Here is a 22,313-nt window from a genome sequence, read left to right on the forward strand (position 1 = left end):
CAACAGTCAAGAAATCAAAAGATGCATTGCATTGTTCAAATCTGCTGCAAAGGATCTCTTTAAAGTGTTAAAGAGCAAAGATGTCACCTTCAAGACTAAGGTGAGCCTTACCCAAGCCATGATACTTTCAATCGCATCATATGCGTGTGAAAGCTGGACAATGAGTAAGGAAGATCAAAGAAGAACTGATGCCTTTGAATTGTGGTGTTGTCCAAGAGTATTGAATATTCCACGGACCACCAAAAGAACAAACAAATCTGTCTTGGACGAAGTAAACCCAGAATGCTCCTTCGAAACAAGGATGGTGGGACTGCGTCTTACATACTTTGGACATGTCAGGAGGGATCAGTCCCTGGGGAAGGACATCATGGTTGGCAGAGTACAGGGTCGGGGAAAAGAGAAAGACCCTCAGCGAGGTGGACTGACACAGTGGCTGCAACAATGGGCTCAAGCATAACAATGATTGTGAGGATGGCACAGGACTGGGCAGTGTTTCATTCTGTTGTGCGCAGGGTTGCTATGATGCAGAACTGATTCAATGGCACCTAACAAGAACAACAACAATACATATAAGATTCAACATTTCTTATTAATGATGTTCCTAGGTATTTTATAAAATTTGTTGTTAATGTGAGCTTGGTCTTTTTTATTGTATTTTTTAACTACCAACTGTGAGCATAAAGGAAAACACTGACTTCTGGGTTTGTGCAACAGTTAATTGAAGGCTTTGTAGCACACCGATTTGGTTCAAACTGATAGTTTTCCATTTGCTTCTGTGCGATTGTAGACATGTCACTTAATTACTGGAAGGTGCAGTTTCTTCATCTGTTAAATGGGATAATAACAGTGATTACCATGTTAGGATGTCAAAAATAAATGAGATAAAATGGATGTAAAATCCTTTGTAAATGCTTATATTATGGATTGAATTGTATCCCCCAAAAATGTATGTTGAGGTCCTAGCCTTTGTACTTGTGAATGTAACCCTGTTTGGAAATAGGTTTTCTCTTTAGTTATTTTAATGAGGTCATACCAGTGTAGGCTGGGTCCTAAACATTTCAGACTCATGTCTTATAAAAAACAGCAGAACAGACAGATGCGTATACAGAAGGAAGACAAAGACAATGTGAGGAAGGGTCAACAAGACAAGGAATGCCAAGGAAAGACTGGCACTGCCAACAAGGAAGGACCCTTCCCTAGATATAGACTTCTAAATTCCAAAACTGTAAGACAAAAAATCTCTGTTCTTTAAAGTCACCCACTTTGGTATTTCTGTTACACCTACACAAAGAAACTAAGACATCGTACATATAGCAAGATTTCAGTGAGCATTAGCTGTGATTGTTGCTTTAATTTGTTGTAGTTGTTGTTAGGTGCCATCGCGTTGGTTTCTACTCATAGTGACCCTATGTACAACAGAATGAAACACTGCCAAGTCCTGCATCATCCTCACAAATATTGTTATGCTTGAGACCTCTGTTGCAGCCACACTGTCAATCCATTTCAATGAAGTTCTTCCTCTTTTTCTCTGACCCTCTACTTTACCAAGCAAGATGTCCTTCTCCAGGAACTGGTCCCACCTGATAACATAACCAAAGTGTGTGAGATGAAGTCCTTGCTTCTAATGATTATTCTGGCTGTATGTCCAAGACAGATTTGTTCATTCTTCTGGCAGTTCATGGTATATTCAATATTTTTCAAAAACATGATAATCCAAAGGCGTCAATACTTCTTCAGTCTTCCTTATTCACTGTCCGAGTTTCACATGCATATGAGTTGATAGAAAACATTATGGCTTGGTCAGGTTCACCTTAGTCCTTAAAGTAACATCTTTGCTTGTTAATACTTTAATGAGGTCTTTTGCAGCAGATTTGCATAATGTAATGTGAGATTTGATATCTTGACTACTAATTCCATGGGTGTTGATTGTGGATTCAAGCAAAATGAAATCATTGACAACTTCAACTTTTTCTCCATTTATCATGATATTGCTTACTGGTCCAGCTGTGAAGATTTTTGTTTTCTTTATGTTGAGATATAATCCATACCGAAGGCTGTGGTCCTTGATCTTTATCAGTAAGTGCTACAAGTCCTCTTCATTTTCAGCAAGCAAGACTGTGTCATCTGCATAGTGAAGGTTGTTAATAAGTCTTCCTCCAAACCTGACGCCATATTCTTTCTCATATAGCCCAACTTCTCAGATTATTTGCTCAGCATACAGACTGAATAAGTATGGTGAAAGGACACAACCATGACACACACCTTTCTTGACTTTAAACCATGAAGTATCCCCTTGTTCTGTTCTAACAAGTGCCTCATGGTCTAAGTATAGTTTCCTGGTGAGCGTAATTAAGTGTTCTGAATTGCCATTCTTCCCAATGCTATTCATAATTTGTTATGACCACACAGTCAAATACCTTTGCATAGTAAATAAAACACAATTACACATCTTTCTGATATTATCTGCTTTCAGCCAGGATCCATCTGACATCAGAAATGACACTCCTTGTTCCATGTCCTCTTCTGAATCTGGGTTGAATTTCTGGCATCTTCCTGTCGATGTACTGCTGCAACCACTTTTGAAAGATCTTCAGCAAAATTTTACCTGCGTGTGATATTAATGCTATTGTTCAATAATTTCCGCATTCTGTTAGTTTGCCTTTCTTTAGAATGGGTACAAATATGGAAGTCTTCCAGTCAGTTGACCAGGTAGCTGTCTTCCAAATTTCTCGGCATAGATGAGTAAGCACTTCCAGTGTTGCATCCATTTGTTGAAACATCTCAATTAGTATTCTGTCAATTCTTTGAGCTTTGTTTTTCACATATATGTGCAGTGCAGCTTGGGCTTCTTCCTTCCGTACCATCAGTTCTTGATTATATGCGACCTTCTGAAATGGTGGAACATCAACCAATTCTTTTTGGTACAGTGACTCTGTGTATTTCTTCCATCTTCTTTGATGTTTCCTGCATCATTTAATATTTTCCCCATAGAATCCTTCAAAATTGCAACTGGAGGCTTGAATTTTTCTTCAGTTCTTTCAATTTGAGAAATGTCAAGTATTTTCTTCCCTTTTGGTTTTCTATCTCTAGGTGTTTGCACATTTTATTATAATAATTTACCTTGTCTTCTTGAGCCACCCTTTGAAATCTTCTGTTCAGCTTTTTTACTTCATCATTTCTTCCTTTCATTTTATCTACTCGACATTCAAGAGCAACTTTCAGAGTTTTTTCTGACATCCATTTTGGTATTTTCTTTCTTTCCTGTCTTTTTAATGACCTCTTGCTTTATTCATGTATGATCCCCTTGATGTCATTCCACAACTCATCTAGTCTTCAGTTATTAGTGTTCAATCCATCAAATCTATTCCTGAGATGGCCCCTAAATTTAGGTGGGATATACTCAAGTTTGTACTTTGGCTCTAGTGGGCTTTTTCTAATTGTCTTCACCTCCAACTTGAACTTGTATATATGCAATTGATGGTCTGTTCTGCAGTCGGCCCCTGGCCTTGTTCTGACTGATGATATCGAGCTTTTTCATCGTCTCTTTCCACAGATGTACTTGATTTGATTCCTACTATTTCATCTGACAAGGTCCACATGTATAGTTGCCCTTTATGTTGCTGGAAAAAGGTATCCGCAATGCAGAAGTCATTGGTCTTGCAAAATTCTATCATGTGATCTCCAGCATCATTTATACCACCAAGGCCATATTTTCCACCTACCTATCCTTCTTTGTTTCCAACTTTCCCATTCCAATCACCAATAATTATCAATGCATTTTGATTGCAGAGGTTGGTAAAAATCTTCCATTTCTTCATCTTTGGACTTAGTGGTTGGTGTGTATACTAAAAAATCGTCCTATTAACTGGCCTTCCTTGTAGGTGTATGGATATTACCCTATCACTGACAGCGTTGTGCTTCAGGATGGATCCTGAAATGTTCTTTTTGAAGATGAACATGATGCCATTCTTCTTCAGTTTTTTGTTCCAGCATAGTAGACCATACGATTGTCCAATTTAAAATGGCCAATATCAGTCCATTTCAGCACACTAATGCCCAGGATATTGATCTTTACGTGTCCCATTTCATTTTTAATGACTTCCAATTTTTCAAGATTCACACTGAGTAATTCCACTATATTATTAATGAACGTCTGAAGCTGTTTCTTCTCATTTTGAGTCAAGCCAAATCAGCACATGAGGGTCCCAAAAGCTTGGCTCCACCCATGTCATTAAGGTTAACTATACTTTGAGGAGGTAGCTTTTCCCTAGCCATAGTCTGAGTGCCTTCCAACCTGAGAGGTTCATCTTCTGGCACTATATCAGATAATGTTCCGCCGCTATTCATAAGGTTTTCAATGACTATTTTTTCAGATGTAGACTGCCAGGTCCTTCTTCCTAGTCTGTCTTAGTCTGGAAGCTCCACTGAAACCTGTCCACCAAGTGTGGCTCTACTAGTATTTGAAATACCAGCAGCAAAGCTTTCATTATCACAGCAACATGCAAGGCACCACACTACAACAAACTGACAGACATGTGGTGGATCATTGTATAGGTATTAATTATCTTACGAGAAATTAGAAAATCAAAGCTCTTATGGACATCTGCTTTAAAAAAAGACAATGCTATCCAAAAACAAAAAAAAAATCACTTAAAAATAAAAGATTACTAAAAATCATTCCTCTAATTGTTACATTCCCCCCATTATGTCGTTTTTAAACCAAGTGAAGCAGAATAATACAACATTAAGCATAAAATAAAAGAATGGAAAAATGTCTGCTTATGACTTTTCAAAAATAATTTATCATAAAGATTGCCTAAATACTACTCAACAGATTATAGTACATCCTTCTCAACTGTGGAGTCCTTTGGTGGTGCACTCAGTTATGCACTGGGATACTAACCAAAAAGCTGATTGTTCAGATCCACCCAGAGGCACCTCAGGAGAAAGTCCTGGCAATCTACTTGCAAAAGATCATAGCCGTTGAAAACCCTATGGAGTGCAGTTCTACTCAGAAACACATGGGCCTGCCATGAGTTGGGATCGATTCAATGTAACTTTTTTTTTTTAAATCTCAATTGTACAGAAAATACAATAATTCAAGAAAGAAATTATTTTAGTCCATCAGTATTCTCCTTTTCTAATTGAAAATCACATTCTCCAAACAAAGTGCTAAAATGCTCTAGGTAAGAAGATACAAGAGAGCACTACTCAGCATGTAAAGTGTTTCACAACAATCACAATAATCCCTAAGTACAAAAAAAAAGAAAAACTTTTCTCAAATCTGAATAGCTTAAAATGCACTACAAAATCCAAATGTGTAATTCAGCAAAATCATGTCTTATAATGATTCATTGAAAATCGTCTCTATAAACTAGGCATGTAGCTTACTTAAATCACTTATAAATACATGCTAATATCTTTAAAGGCATTTTTGCCAGTATGTCCCCAAAAGTCCTCACTCTCTCAAAGTTTCGAATATGCAATGCTCGCTAAATGGAAGCTCCCTCAGTGCATAGCTACAAATGTGCGTAACTACCAATAAGGCAGGTCCCTCCCCTAGATTTGGACACTAGTTTAAACTGAGAGTTTTTAATTCCTCAGTATGTGAAATGTAATTTCGCTTACACTTTGATATTAAATAAATATTTGGGTAGTTTAGGATGTATCTCTGCTTTGAGCAAAAGAATAACTCATACCAACAGCAGTTAATACCAATGTCTAGTTTTCCACATTGCCATGGAAAAACTCTCAAAAATCAATGAACGGCTTTAGTATAAATAAACCTGAATACCCTGCAAAACACCTTTTACTGCATGCAGTGTCCTATCGGTTAGTTTTCACTATAAAAATATTTCGTCCTAGTAAGACAGAAGAAGACACAGTTGTCTGACTGGACTGAAGCATTTAAAAAACTTCTATAGACATTTAATCTATGTTCACCAAATAAGTCATTTTTTGATGTAAAGTAAAAGGCTTGATACCCATCTATTAATAACGTAGACAAAAAATGAATATGACAAATAGTAAGGTCCCCATTTATTAGATTAAGAAACTGAGGTCCAGAGAGATTTTTGCCAAAGATTAAACAGTGAGTTAGTGGCAGAGTGGAAAATTAAATCTGAAATCATTCCTCTCCATATTCCCCCTTGATAGCCTGTTCATCTACATTTTAAAATAGGCCACAGACAATTGAGATAGAAAGGCAATAAAGAATCTAGAAATCCATCAGTCATCTATCATTGGAAGTTTACTCTTTTTTAAAAAAGTAGTCTATTTTTTACAGTCGAGAGAATGACTACATTTTAATAAAGAATCAGAAGAAAAGAACAGTTTTTAATTAAACTTATGCAGAAGTCATCTAAAATCTGGTGAAAGGAAGTTTTTTGCAGCTCATCAATTGCAAACTGGGTTTAATTTGAACTTTTTGCATGCAAATGTTGGCCTTTACCAAGAAGATCTATAGAGTTTTTCATTGGAAAAAAACTGTTTCTGGATGAGAAATATAACTTGCGACATTGACGTTTATGTTCTTATATAAATATTATACTAAATAAACCATCCATATATTCCATACTTATACAAGAAGCACAGGAGCATTTTATAATTATTAATAAACAAAAATGCTCAAGTTCAGGGTCAGATTATTCTACAAATTGAAAGCTGACACATTTACTGGATAAACTGGTTTGTACTTTTCACAGAAAATAATTAGAAATTCTTCTAATGAAAACTCAATTTCATGATCTAATGTTTGGGAAATTCTAAGTCACTTTGGAAAGATTTTTCTAACCAGCGTTTTCAGGTAATGCCTGAAGCCTTAAATTTTCTATTAATTTGGAAATACCTCGAGTGTGGATTAGAAAAACATTTCTATTAACATTAAGCATATGGTACTTCCACATGCACCTGCTGAAGACGGGTAGAGTGCAGGGAGCCCAACCTGACCACATTAACCAAAGAAATGCTGCTTTCATTTACTGCCTATATTGAGGCTCTATACAAGATTGAATTTTTTAAAACTTGGTTCTGCTGATTTTAAATATTTGAAAATTTGTCCAAATTTTCACAAAAGTAAACTAAAAAAAGAATAGTGAACTAGGAATAATTTGAAATGAAACCCTGATACAGGTTTACCCGCTATCCGAAAGTAGAGCATTCCTGAAATCTTTCATAAACCGAAATGGCAAAAAGTGAAGAAGCAAGTACCATTAATTTACATGAGAAAAATATTTTGAGTGTTCTCACACCCAAAAAACTAATCTACCAAATCATACCAAATAACACATAAAACCTAAACAACACTAACATATAGTTAAAGCAGGAATGATATGATAAATACACAGCCTATATAAAGTAGAAATAATTATGTACAGTGTAGTTCCCAGGGAAAAAGCTTGGCAACACTATCCTCGCTGTTCAGGTGCATGCTGCCTCTTTAAGGGCTTGCTGCAAAACAAACGCTGAATGCTAGTTTCACTTTTTGCCCTTTTTTTGTAAAAGCATTAGTGAAAACAGGTACTAACGTAGGTCTTTTATAAAAGCAAAGTGGTGTAAAGCAAACCTTCAAAAAACGAGGGATACCGGTATTTCAATAATTCATTTATCCAGTACATATCTATTAAGCATCTATTATATATCAGACACTGTTGGAACAGAGGCTACCATGCATGGCTATTACAGTAAAAATCCATGCCCTCATAAAGCTTACAATTTAATGGATAGACACTGCATCATATAAATGACAAACTATATAATTCTATGGCACATAGCAATAAATGCTATAAAGAAAAATAATATAGGACAAAGAGATAGGTCTAATAGCCAGTTATTTTTGATAGGTGATTAGGGAAGGTTGGTTGGGGTCTGTCTCTCTCCTTCCTCTTACAGGAAGTGACATTTGAGCATTTTCCCAAAATAAGTCTCTAATGAAAAAGCACTTCGGACTGAGGAAAACGCAATGAAGTTTCTGAGGAGATGACAGCAGTGTCGCACTATGTCATACTGTGTTGTACTGTAGTCACTTGCATGTGCTATGATGCCGGAAGCTGTGCCACCAGTATTTCACATACCAGTAGGATCACCCATGGTGGACAGGTTTCAGCACAGCTTCCAGACTGAGACAGAGTAGGAAGAAATGCCTGGCAGTCTACTTCCAAATATTAGCCAATGAAAACCCTATAGGGACAACAGAATATTGTCTGATACGTTGCTGGAAGATGACCCCCTATCCAGGTTGAAAATAACTACACAATAGTCACAACAATGGACTTAAACATAACAATGATAATGAAGATGGTGCAAGCCCAGGTGTTTCATTCTGTTACAGATCAGGTCTCCATAAGTCAGAGCCAACTCAGTGGCAACTAACAACAATAGAGAAAAGAGGAGAGCAAGGATTTTGTTCCTAGAAAAGCAAACGCGTAGATGCTGGGAACTTAAGGAAGACCCAGGAAAGGAGTCTGATAAAAACAACACCCAGTGAGGTAGGAAGAATGTGGCATTCCAAAAGAGAGTTTTGAAAGCACAAACGATCAACTCTGTCAAATGCTATTGAAAGGCCAATTTAAATTAGACCTCTCAACTCACCATTAGACTTGACATCCCTGGAGTCCTTGGTGACACTCAAAGTGTGGTTCAGTACAGAAGGAGGTGTTAAAAGCCTGATTAAAGTGGGCACCTACGACAATTGTACAGAATGGAGGATATACAGGAAAAAAAAAAAAACTCTGAAGAACGTTGCAATAAACAGAAACAGAAAAATCATACCTAGACGGGTAAGCAAGAGCAGGGGATTTTTTTTTTTTTTTTTTTAAGATAGTGTTTACCGAGGCCTACCAGAAACCCAGTGCTGTCAAGTCGTTTCCAACTCATAGTGACCCTATAGGACAGAGTAAGACTGCCCCATAGAGTTTCCAAGGAGCGCCTGGTGGATTTGAACTGCTGACCCTTTGGTTCGCAGCCATAGCACTTAACCATTACGCCACCAAGGCCTATTTGTATAAAAATGATCTAGTGGAGAGGGACAAAAATCTTGATTTGAGACAGAGGGGATAATTTTAAGTGCAAAGTCCTAAAAATAGCCAGAGAGGTAGGATCAAGACCATATGAGGAGGAGTTGACCTCAGACGGTGTCATGGATTGAATTGTGTCCCCCTAAAAAATATGTCAACTTGGCTAGGCCATGATTCCCAGTATTATGTGGTTGTCCTCCATTTTGTGATTGTAATTTTATGTTGAGAGGATTAGGGTGGGATTGTAACACCACCCTTACTCAGGTCACCTCCCCAACCCAAGGTAAATGGAGTTTCCTTGGGGTGTGGCCTGCACCACCTTTTATCTTTCAATAGATAAAAGGAAAGGGAAGCAAGCAGAGAGTGGGGGACCTCACACCAACAGGAAAGCAGCACCAGGAGCAGAGTGCCTGAGAAGCTCCTTAACCGTGGGAAGATTGAGAACAAGGACCTTCTTCCAGAGCCGACAGAAAGAGGAAGTCTTCCCCTGGAGCTGACGCCTTGAATTTGGACTTTTAGCCTACTTTACTGTGAGGAAATAAATTTCTTTGTTAAAGCCATCCAACTATGGTATTTCTGTTATGGCAGCACTATGACTAAGATAGATGGGTACACAGAAAATTCATGCACTATACCAGGGCGGAAGGCAAAGTATAAGGGGGAAGATGCAGATAATAAGAGAAAGAAGTTCACTTCTGATTGCTTCTTTTTTTTTTTTTTAATAAGTATACAGGTCACTCGCCAGGGGTGAGAAGGGGAAGTGTATGCTGGAGACTTGAGGAGAGAGGAGAAGAGGCTAGATAGGTGTCTTGAAGAATGGGAGAGTAAAATTATTACAGAAACATAGTATGATTTCTGTACAGCATTAAGGATCCACTTTGCTGTGTGGTCATAAATTTAAAGTGAATACCATGATCAAGTGAATGCAGGCCAAAAATGAACCTTTGGAGTGGGGGTTTTGCTAGGTAAGAATTATGGCGATTGGAACAAAGGAGTTGAAGATAGAAGCAAGAGAGCGATTACACTGATAGATCATATCATCTAATCAGGGTGAAATGAGAAGTGAGGTCCGAGAAGAATCATGGCCACAAAAATGTAGTACCATTAACGGTTTGGGGGTCTCATAGAAGAGGAGGATGAAGACGTGTTGGTGCAGAAGAATTAGAAGAATGACGCTGTGGAGCTAGCAGACTGGAGCAGAGAATGAGATGCTTGAAATAAAGGTGTTTCAAGTTGGTACAACTTTGGAAATGACATGGTCATTTGACAAGGTCAATGACAAGGGTATAACGATGGACTGGATGGCTGAGGGGAAAATGAAAAAGACCTCTGGAAATAAGAAGCTCAAGGCCTCTCAAAGGAGTTGGGGGAATCATTGAAGCCACGAAGAATGATGTGGACATTGAAGCCACCAAGAACGACGACAGAGAAGGGGCAGAAAAAGTCACTGTTTCAGGATCATCAGTGAAACATCAGTTCAAAAAAGGTAATGTCTGGAAGACAGAAGAGCAGATGAATTTAATCGAGGTGTGGATTCAGGTAGTGTAGCTGACTTGTATCTACTCAGGTAACAGAGGTTTTTTGGAGGGTGGTAGAGAAGAATAATGATCTGGAAGCAGTTCTAAGCAAAAAGGATGGCAACTATCTCACTTCCAGGTATGTATGATGCAAAGTGTGAAAGAAAAAATAGCTCCCACCTGAGAGAGCAACAGGGAAAGATGTGCCCTCAAGTTAGAGCTAAAACATAAAATGTTCAGAAAAGAAATTGTAGATATAGGGGATTTGCTAATGACACATAGAGAGTTCCAAAGCGTATAACGGAAGGATTTGGAAGAGATATAAATTTGAATCAAATTAGGGGATGTACACATATGTGAAAAAGACTCAAGGTTATGAAAGACAACTTTGAAGTCTTGGAATTTTGACGTTGATCAAGTTGAAAAGAATTGATCATCCCATAGTGAGAGGCTCATAATCAAGTTTAATTATGACTTTCTTCTTAGTATTGATCCCTTAGGCAGTTTGCTATTGTAATAGTTGGGTTGGGAGGTGAGAAGAGTACAAATCTCACCAAGAATACACATCACTCTGTGGATCTCCTTTAAGTTCTGTTGAAAGTGGTATCTTCATAATCTATTGCCTAGACTATTAACAAGTTTCTGTGTTTTAAGAATTTGAGAGCTCAGAAAGTGTTGTCTTCTCCTATTAACAAATTTAAATTAAACATAGTCTGTTTTAACGTCTCCAAGCCTATGCAACTAATTATCTAAACTAGTATTTCTTAAATTTTTGCCAACCTCAGTACCTATAATGAAATAACATATACCTGAATGTGGTCACATGAGAAAGATGTACACATTTACTAATTGTGATTCTGACCTTTCGTTCTCTTCCAAAGAAGCATTTCAGAAAACAAATGCATGAGAGACACATTGTTATATTAACCTTGATTCTACTATCGTTTGAAAAAAAAGACTTATTAATAGAAAACTTTACTATTTTCATGAAATTTGTAGCAACGTTTTTATCATACTTGTTACATACTTCATTTATGAGCTCAACTTTAAAGATTCACTCTCTAAGTTCAGTACAAAAAAAAAAAAAAAGAAATTCAACTACAACATAACATTACATCAACCCAAATAAATCAACAGCCATCCATAAATGAGGATAAATGCATTTTCTTTGTAGTGATAATTTATTTGTAGTTTTGGGGTTTTTTTTAATCTCATAACCCAAATGACTGATATGTTTGACAACAGATACATAAAATCTGACACTGTGGGAACAGAGCCTCAATTTTACCATTTTCTCGGTTTTAAAAATGCGACAGATACTAAAAAATGTTCTCTGTTCCCTGAGATTAACTTTTGGGTTATGCACACCCTTGCCCACCCTTGCCTCACACCACCCTTCACTTCTCAGGTGGGGCCTTCTTCCTGTGGACCAACCTCTGAAGCAGGGTCATCAATGACCCAGCCATAAGCCTTGGTGACCTTAGTATTTTGAGAAGCATTGTATCAATAAAAATAAAAGTATCTAGTATATACTGTGGAGTCCCTGGGTGGCTCAAATGAATAAACGTTTGACTACTAGCCAAAGGGTTGGTGTTTTAAACACACTCAGAGGTACCTCGGGAGACAGGTCAGTGATATGCTTTTGAAAGGTTACAGCCTTGAAAAGCCTATGAAGCAGTTCTACTCTACATATACAGGTAGCCATGAATTGAAATCAGCTCGACAGCAACTACCACAATGGCACATATTACATGCTTACATTACACCAAGAACACAACATCTCTTTGAAGTTGGTAATATTATCATTCACATTTACAGATTTAAAAAAAAAAAAAAAAAACTGAAATTCAGAGCAGTCCTCCAGGTAATAAGCTGCAGATCTGAGATCTAAGTCTGGCCCCTTGATTCAAATGTCTATAGGCTCAGCCATTACACTCTACAGCCTGTCTCCTTAACTTAACACATTATTCAAGGTTGCGATGAAAAATGAGTTGGTGAATCCTGATAGATAAATCAAGGAAGTTTCCAGACGTTATTCATTTTAGATGAGAATGTTAAATAAATTATACAAAGGTATCAACATAAAAGTCTTCAAATGAATGTGCAATATACGAAACCAAAAACCCACTGCCATCGAGTCGATTCCGACCCATAGCGACCCTAGAGGACAGAGTAGAACTGCCCCATACAGTTTCCAAGGGGCGCCTGGCGGATTCAAACTGCCGACCTTTTGGTTAGCAGCTGTAGCACTTAACCACTACACCACCAGGGTTTCCAAATATATATATAGAACATAAATATACAATATATAAATATGAATGTGTAATAGGGTATATATAAACATATTTATACATACTTATATAATATATAATTTTAAAATGTTCCAAAATGCATATATAAATGAATTGATATATGCATATATCATACACAAATAATACAGTATATAATTATTGTTTTTAATACACATGTAAATCTCATTAATGCATGTGCTATTATTTACGAGAAAAGAGTCCCTTAATAAAAACAAAGCATACCAGTTATTTTTAATTTGCCAGTGCAATTTGATTTTCAAGCATATACAAAAACACAGAAAAAAATAAATCCCTAATTAGGGCCTCTTGGTTTGAGGAAATTGTAGATTTTTATATTGTTGAATGAAGGAGGTTATCAAGTAATGCAAACTACAGCCCACAGGCCAAATCCAGCTAGCCATCTGTTTCTGTAAATAAAATTTTATTGGAACACAACCACACTCATTCATTTATGTATTGTCTATGGCTGCTTTCTTGCTACAACTGCAGAGTTGAGTAGTTGCAACGAACTCAAGAGTGGTATGGTTCACAAACCTGAAAATATTTATCTGCTATCTGACCTGTTACAAAGAATGTTTGCTAATCACTGTGGTATTGATCACAGAGACTTCTTTACATGATGAAAACTCTTTCTAATCACAGATTATTTCACTGCAGATATTTAAGAAGATACATCAATCATATTTCTTAAATGATGAAAGTAAGCCATGTAAGATGTATATGTCAAGACGAGGCCTGAAAAATTCAAGCAGTTTTCACAATTTGTATTTTGGCCATGTACTCATTGGCATTACCACAAATCTAAGCAAATAGTATTGAAAACCACCCAAGTCCCTACATAAAAAATAAGTATAAGAAATTACAACCAAACTTCTGCTATAACTGTGGAGTGTTGGTTTTGTCCACTAGAAAAGTTTGGCTCATCAAGTTTCATACCACTTACAGTCTGGCTTTATTAATATTAATAAAAATTGACAGGGTGTATCTAAATATATTTAAGAAGCCAAACGATCCTAAACATTATCAAGGTACCAATTATTTTACAGCCTAGTGAATATTTTTCAGTCTGTGAAATAGAAAAACACTGCTAAACAATTTAAACACTAAAAAACATCCTATTCTATACTATTGAAGACACACTCTAGGTCATTTACGAATTATTTCCCATAAGAACGTAAAACCCACAAGGAGAAAAATAAAGCCAATAAAATATAAATCTAAACTACAAACTATTAAAACTCCTCCAACTGAAAAATGGCATTTGGTGCTCACCCTCTTTTTAAAATTAGACTCTAAAAAGCTTTAGAAATGCCCTAGGGGCTTCATTTACAACTACCATATTGGATTCGCTCTGCTTGTATATTGCAACCTCCCATACAGGCTAAGGTTTGTTTTACACTTCAGTCTGTTTTACATTTCAAAACATATAAGCAGTAGCATCAAAATTCTCAGAGACAGTGATGAGAGATTTTAAGACTAAAAATTGGACCAGTGATACATTTTTCATTTAAAATTCCACAAAAAGCTTCAGGCTCAATCCCAGATAACTCAGTGTCATGCCGGATAAAGTCATAATTTAAACTTTTAGAATAACTGATTTTATAATAATTCATTCTAAAAAAAAGACTATCATTTTTTGGTAGCTGGAAAAAATCTGTTTGTTTTCCTTTTAATAATCTCTCAATATCTACCCAAGTTTAATTATATATGGTTTTCTGGGGTCACCTGCTAGATTACAAAAAAAGAGTGAACAAAGTAAATACGCCTCACTCAGATAAAAATGGCACACCTGCTTTTCACTTTACAGAAGAGCAAATGGATATTCCACGGTTTACAGCAAAGATCTTTATTACTCTCCATTGTCATATAATATCAGAAGACCTAAATGCCAGAGTTAAAGGAATGCCCTGATTATAACAACCATTCAAAGTTTCTAAACCTTAGGAAGGATAATCGGCCAACAAGTAATCACCGCACATCTTTGCAACAGGTCTGAGAAGTTCTCAACGGGATAAAAACCACTATCACAATAATCCTGGAAAAAAGGGAAAAGAAAATAAATATATTCTGACTATTCCTCTCTTACAGAGCATTTTGCCTTAATTGACTTTCAGAAGCTTAACCCTAATTTACATAACTATCCCGCAGTTCAGTTTCTTGAAATGAAGCTATTTCAAAAAACCCACTGTTCTCAGTATAAGCTATTCTAGCTCTAAAGTTTATGGGAATGGTCACCTTTCTTTTAAAATTGCCTGATTGGCAGTGCTTCTGTCAGCAATAATCCCCAGCCTAGGCTTTAATGAAATGTTCCTTCTGTCCTCTGAGGCTTTGGATTGCTACTTGGTTATAATTAACTCCAGACTGACCAATGGCCAGCGAAGGAACAATTTGCTCCAAGAAAGGATTATTACAACCATTATTTTGTTCTAAGTGCAGCTGCTCTGTTTGGACAACACTGAAAACACAAATTACCTATCTTGTTATGTTAATTTCAAATAACCAAAAAGGAAAGAATGAAGCATAAAAAGATTGCGCCCCTTGTCTGTAGATACATAGTTTTGCAAGCTAGTCACCATCCAAAATACAGCAAACTGCAGTTCAGAGGAATTGGCATCAAGCCTTCATATGTGTTATAATACAGCAAACCGTGTTGCTTCTCCTTTCAAAATACATCAGGAATCACACACTTCTGACTACCTCTACCACTCTGGACCAAGACACCACTATTTCTCAGATTATTGCAAAGGCCTCTCAGCTTCTATCCTTGCCTCCCCTCTTCCCCAAAAGTCTCTTTTACATGAGGCAGCCAAAGTGGTCTCTTAAAATTTTAAGTCACCTCAGATCACTCATCTGCTCAAAATGAAAGTGGGCCTTTCAATGGCCAAACAAGGTCCCTTCGTCATCAGGATACAGTTACCTCAAAGACCTAGTTCTCAGTCTCACATAGTCTGCCCCAGGCACGCTCATCTCCTTGCTTTTCCTTCAACAAGTCAGACAACCTCCTCCTTCAGAGTTCTCTCATCTCTTTTCAGGTTTTCAGCATTTGAATCAGGCATTTCCTGACCATTGTTATTGTTGTTAGGTGCCACTGAGTTGATTTTCAACTCATAGTGACCCCATGTGACAGAAGAGAACTGCCCCATAGAGTTTTCTTGGCTATAATCTTACAGAAGCAGATCTCCAGGTCTTTCTCCCACAGAGCGGGTGCGTGGGTTTAAACCACCAACCTTTCCTGTAGCAGTCAAGAGCTTAATCGTTGTGCCACCAAGGCTCCTTCACTGACCATACACCCTGCTTAAAACTACAATCGAACTTGCCAACATTTCTATTTTATTTTTTTCCAGAGCAGTTATCACTTTCTAACCTATATGTATTTTACTTTATTATATTTTCTGCCTATCCTCCCTCATTAAAATGTAAGCCCAATAAGGTCAAGAAGTTCTGTTTCTTTTGCTAACTGCTGACTCTCCAGTATTTCGTAGAATAAACCAAAAACCTGTTGCCAGTCAAGTCAATTCCATCTCATAGCAACCGTACAGGACAGAGTAGAACTGCCCCACAGGGTTCCCAAGGGCTGGTGGATCCGAACTACGACTTTTTGGTTAGCAGCTGAGTTCTTAACCACTGAGCCACTAGCATTCCCATTTAGTAGAGTAAAATCTAGTAAATATCCAATAAAAATTTATCAAATCCATGAATGAATGTTATTCTCATTTCAAAGAAAAAAGGGGAGAAAAGCTAACAAACAACTAGATAGTTGCTTCATTTTGAGATTGCAAATATTCCAAGTACAAAGCACAATTTCTTGATAACCTTACCCAAGAATTGCTATGATAATAACAGGGCTTCGAAACAGTTCAGTCATGGCCAACAGAAACAGGGGCAGCACACCCACTGCAAGGCAACCACATCTGTTGTGCATCGGGTTTTGAACCAAGTAGGAAACAAGCAGCTCTGCCCCACTCAAAGATGGCAGCCTACCACACCATGACACGCATTCAAAGCAATGTAGCCAACCACCATCTTCTTGTGGGGCACTGCTACCTGTTTCCTACCTGGGTCAAAATGGGATGCACAACAGATTTGGTTACTGTGCAATGCATAGCCTGCCCTTGTTTCTATCAGCCATGACTGAACTATTCTAAATGGGTTCAAAGCCCTAGATAATAAAACAAAGCTCAGTACTTCTTCCAAGTACCAACTTACTCATTTTTCACCAACAACTTCCTTTACATAGATCTTTAAGGACAAAGTTGCTGCAACTATAGTGTCATGGATTGAATTATATCCCAAAAAAAATCTATGTATCAATTTGGCTGGGACCTGATTCCTGGTATTATGTGATTTTCCTTTATGTTATCAATTCTTCCTCTATGATGTTAATGAGGGAGGATGGGCAGCAGTTGTGTTAGTGAGGCAGTATTCAACCTACAAGATTGGATAGTATCTTGAGGCAATCTGTTGAGGTATAAAAGAGAAGCCAGCAGAGAGACAGGGGGACCTCATATCACCAAGAAAACAGTGCCAGGAGCAGAGTGCTCCTTTGTACCCAGGGTCCCTGCTTGGAGAAGCTGTAGTCCAGGGGAAGACTGATGAGAAGGCTGACCGAGAAAGAAAGCCTTCCCCTGGAGCTGACTGATGCCCTGAATTTGGACTTTTAACCTACTTTGTTGTGAGGAAATAACCTTCTGTTTGTTAAAGCCATCCACTTGTGGTATTTCTGTTATAGCAGCTCTAGATGACCAAGACGGAATTTTGTACAGAGAGTGGGGTGCTGCTCTAACTAGTGCCATCGTCGTTGCTCTAACAGATACCTAAAATGTGGGAGCAGTTTTGATCTGTGAATGGATAGAGTAATGGCAGTGGAAGATGACCAGCAGCAGCAGAGGACCAGCAGCAACAGAGAACCTGCAGTGGCAGAGAACCAGCAGCAGCAGAACCAGAAGACAGCACTGGAGCCGAACCATGGAGCAAGACAGCAGAGTGCCTGTGCACAGGAGAATTCCTGGTGGAGTCAGGTGTCTCCAGGCACTTATCAATGGAGCTACAGGGCTTTGGAACACTTGCCCTAGCAGGGCAGATGCCGGCGTGAGGCCCAAAGAGCTGAGAGGCCAAAAATCAGGAAGCAGATGCTGAAGAGACAAGGAGACACAAGAAGCCAAGCTGTCTCAGTCTCAAAAGGTACGGTCACGACCTCAGGGGTTTCAAAGGGTGGAGTCATGGCCTCTGAATGTTTCTAAGGGTGGAGTCACCACTCAGATGGACTAGGAGAATGACACCTAAAGCCAAGGGAGCAGAGTTGCAGTCCCAGTTAGCCTAGAAGGTGGAGCTGAAGCCCAGAGCCAAGGGGCCTCCACAATGAATCTGGAGAATATGGCCAATACCTAGAGTCTGGAGGTCAAAGCCATTGCATAAAAGTCTCAGAGAGCAGAGGATTATTTTCAAAGCCTTGAGGGCTAATGTAACCTGTTCTGCTGACTTGCTTGGTGCCTATTATCCCTTCTTTTCCTCCAATTTCTCCCATTTGTAATGGAAATGTCTAGCTTATGCCTGTTCTGCCACTGTACTTTTGGAAGCAGATAACTTGTATTCTAGATTTAACAGATGGAGATGGCCAAGACATATAGTTAACTCATTTGTCATCCCTTCCACCTGTATTTACCAGAAAGGCATTTTCTTGTCATTTATAAGGTACGTAATCATTATTTCTCTGTTTATTTTCTTAAAAAGAAAACCAAAAGAACTGAATGGTGCCTGGCTGCCATTACTGAACATTTTGATCAAAAATTCTATAGAAGAATCCTGATCAAAAATGGGAAAAATGAACAACAGAATTTCAAATTCTCCAGTAATCCACACTTTCTGAAGTCATGCAGGCTGGGTAAACCCCAAAACTACTGCCCTGAGATAATCTTTAAATCTTAAAACAAAAATAGCCCTGAGGTCTTCGTAAAACCAAAAATAGTTTAGCTTAACTAGTAATGAATGTCTGCGTTGAGCATTACATTCTTAAGATCTACCTATATGGGATCAAATTGACAACAGAAACTCAAAAGATTAAATAGGAAACGTAACGGGTAATTAATTTATGTTAATGAGGGAGGAATAACTCAGAAAAGAGAAGTGAGAAAGGTTGCCCAAGTCAGAGAATGTCATCAATATCCCTGAATCATACATGTGAAGAAGGTTGAATTGATGTAGGTTATGCTGTGTATATTCTCAACAAAAATCACAATAATACTTTTAAAAATAATTTTAAAAAATAAAATCATATTTTATTTGATTTACCCAGTCACCAAAACTTAGCCTTCTCTCCTTCTCCTACATAGTGAAGATAGTTAGAACAGAGTTTGTACCATAATTTGTTTATCCATTCATCTATTGTTGGGCACTTTGGTTGTTTCCATCTTTTTGCTATTGTGAATAATGCTGCAATGAACATGGCTGTGCATATGTCTATTCTTGTCACAGCTCTTATTTCTCAAGGGCATATTCCTAGGAGTGGGATTGCCGGATTATACAGTATTTCTATTTCTAGGTTTTTAAAGAAGCACCATATCGTTTTCCATAGTGGTTGTACCATTTTATATTCCCACCAGCAGTGCATTAAGACTTTCAATCTCGCCACAACTTCTCCAACAGTTGTTATTTTCCTTTTTTTATTACTGCCAGTAATGTCAGGGTGAGATGGTGTCTCACCATAATTTTAATATGCATTTCTCTAATGGCTAATGGTCACGAGATTTTCCTCATGTGCCTGCTAGCCACCTGAATGACTTTTTTGGTGAAATGTCTGTTCATACCCTTCACTCATTTTTTAATTGGACTATTTGTCTTTTTTTTATTGAGGTGTTGAAGTATTTTAGAGATTAGGCCCTTGTCGTGGCGAAAATTTTTTTTTCCCAGTCTGTAGGTTCTCTTTTCACCCTTTTGGTGAAGTCTTTTGATGAGCATAAGTGTTTAATTTTTAGAGACTCCCAGTTATCTAGTTTCTCTTCTGGTATTTGTGCATTGTTACTTATGGTTTGTGTACTATTTATCCCATATATTAGGGGCCCTAGCATTGCCCCTGTTTTTTTCGTCCATGATCTTTATCGTTTTAGGTTTTATATTTAGGTCTTTGATCGATTTTGAGTTAGTTTTTGTGTATGGTGTGAGGTATGGGTCCTGTTTCATTTTTTTACAGATGGACATCCAGTTTTGCCAATACCTTTTGTTAAATGGAGCCCTGGTGATGCAGTGGTTAAACACTCAACTGCTAACCAAAAGGTCAGCAGTTCGAATTCACCAGCTACTCCTTGGAAACCCTATGGGCAGTTCTACTCTGTTCTAGAGGGTCTCTATGAGTCGGAATTGACTCGATGGAAACTGGTTTGGTTTGGGTTAATTTGTTCAAAGAGACTGTCTTTTCCCCATTTAATGGACCTTGGCTCTTTGTCAACGATCAGCTAATTACAGGTGGATGGATTTAAGTCTGGGTTCTCTATTCTATTCCATGGGTCTATGCATCTGTCATACCAGTATCAGGCTGTTTTGACTACCATGGCTGTATATAGTTGGTTCTGAGATCAGGTAGTGTGAGGCGTCCTACTCTGTTCTTCTTCTGCAGTAATGCCTTGCTTATCCAGGGCCTCTTTCCTTTCCACATAAAATTGGTAATTAGCTTTTCCATCTCACTAAAGAATGCTGTTAGTATTTGGATCAGGACTGTGTTATATCTATAGATTTCTTTGGGAAGAATTCTCATTTTCACAATGTTGACTCTTCCCATCCATGAGCACGGTATTTTTTTCCTTTTATGTATGTCTCTTTTGGTTTCTTGGAGTAGTGCTTTGTAGTTTTCTTTATATAGATCTTTTACATCCCTGTTTAGATTTGTTCCTAAGTATTTATTATTTAGGGGTTATTATAAATGATATTGTCTTCCTATTTCCTTCTCAAAGCTCTCTTTATTGGTGTATAAGGATCCAACTGATTTTTGTATGTTGATCTTATATCCTGCTACTCTGCTGAATCTTTCTACTAGTTCCAGTAATCTCTTGTAGAACCTCTGGGGTTCTCTTTGTATACTATCAGGTTATCTGTGAATAAGAATAGTTTTACTTCTTCCTTACCAATTTGGATGCCCTTTATTTCTTTTTCTTGCCTTACTGCTCTATCGAGGACTTCTAGCACAATGCTGAATAGGAGTGGTGGTAAAAGACATCCTTGTCTTTTTCCCATTCTCAGGGAAAATGCTTTCAGCTTCTTTCCATTGAGAATGATATTGGCTATTGCTTTTATATACAAAACCAACACCAAACCCATTGTCATCAACTTGATTCTGACTATATAGATGACCATTATTAAGTTGATGAATTTCCCTTCTATTTCTATTGAGTCTTTATCAGTAATAGGGGGTTGGACTTTATCAAATGCCTTTTCTGCATAAATTGGGATGATCATGTGATTCTTTTCTTTTGTTCTATTTATGTGGTGGATTACGTTGATTGATTTTCTAATGTTGAGCCATCCTTGCATAGCTGGTATGAATTCCACTTGGTCGTAGTGTATTGTTTTTTTGATATGATGCTGAATTCTATTGGCTAGAATTTTCTTGAGAAATTTCGTATCTATATTCATGAGAAATATTGTTCCACAATTTTCTTTTTTGGTGGTGTTTTCAGCAGTCTTTGGTATTAGAGTTATCCTGGCTTCATACAATGATTCAGAAACAATGATAAAGAACAATGATGAATATGCAAAACATCTCACAACTTGGATAAAATCTGGAGGGCATTATGCTGAGTGAAATAAGGCAATAACAAAAAGACAAGTATGACACCACTATAATAAAAACTTAAGAAAAGGTTTACACACAGAAAAAAAACAATCTTTGATGGTTACCATGGAGGGGAGAAGTGGGGAGGTGAAATCACTAACTAGATAGTAGACAAGTGTTAACTTTGGTGAAAGGAAAGGCAATGCACAATAAAGGGGAAGTCAGCACAACTTGACTGAGGCAAAGTCATACAAGTTTCCTAGATACATCCAAACTAAGGGACCAAGTTACTGGAGCTGAGGGCCGGGGACCATGGTATCAGGGGATATCTAGGCCAATTGGCATAGCATTGATCAAAAAGAAAATGTTACACATCCTACTTTGGTGAGTAGCATCTGTGGTCTTAAAAGCTTGTGAGCAGCTGTCTAAGATACATCTATTGGTCTCATCCTGACTAGAGCAAAGGAGAATGAAAAAACCAAAGAAATTAAGGAAAATTTTAGCCCAAAGGACTAATGGATCTCATGAACCACAGTCTCCACCAGTCTGAACCCAGAAGAACTACATGGTGTCCAGCTACCACCACTTACTCATCTGACAGGGATCCAGACACAGGGGGGAGAAAAACACAGAAAAAAATTCAAATTCACAAAAAAGACCAGACTCATTGGACTGACAGAGGCTAGAAGAACCCCCAAGACTCTGGTCC

General features: G+C 37.7%; 1 protein-coding gene across 1 annotated transcript in view; it reads right to left on the reverse strand.

Annotated features, from left to right (window-relative positions):
* Positions 1-22,313, reverse strand: part of TRHDE (thyrotropin releasing hormone degrading enzyme) — a 486,396-nt gene that overhangs the window by 303,621 nt on the left and 160,462 nt on the right. The window lies entirely within an intron of this gene.

The sequence above is a fragment of the Loxodonta africana genome, chromosome 4 (assembly GCF_030014295.1).
Source record: "Loxodonta africana isolate mLoxAfr1 chromosome 4, mLoxAfr1.hap2, whole genome shotgun sequence".
In the NCBI taxonomy this organism is placed as follows: Eukaryota; Metazoa; Chordata; class Mammalia; order Proboscidea; family Elephantidae; genus Loxodonta; species Loxodonta africana.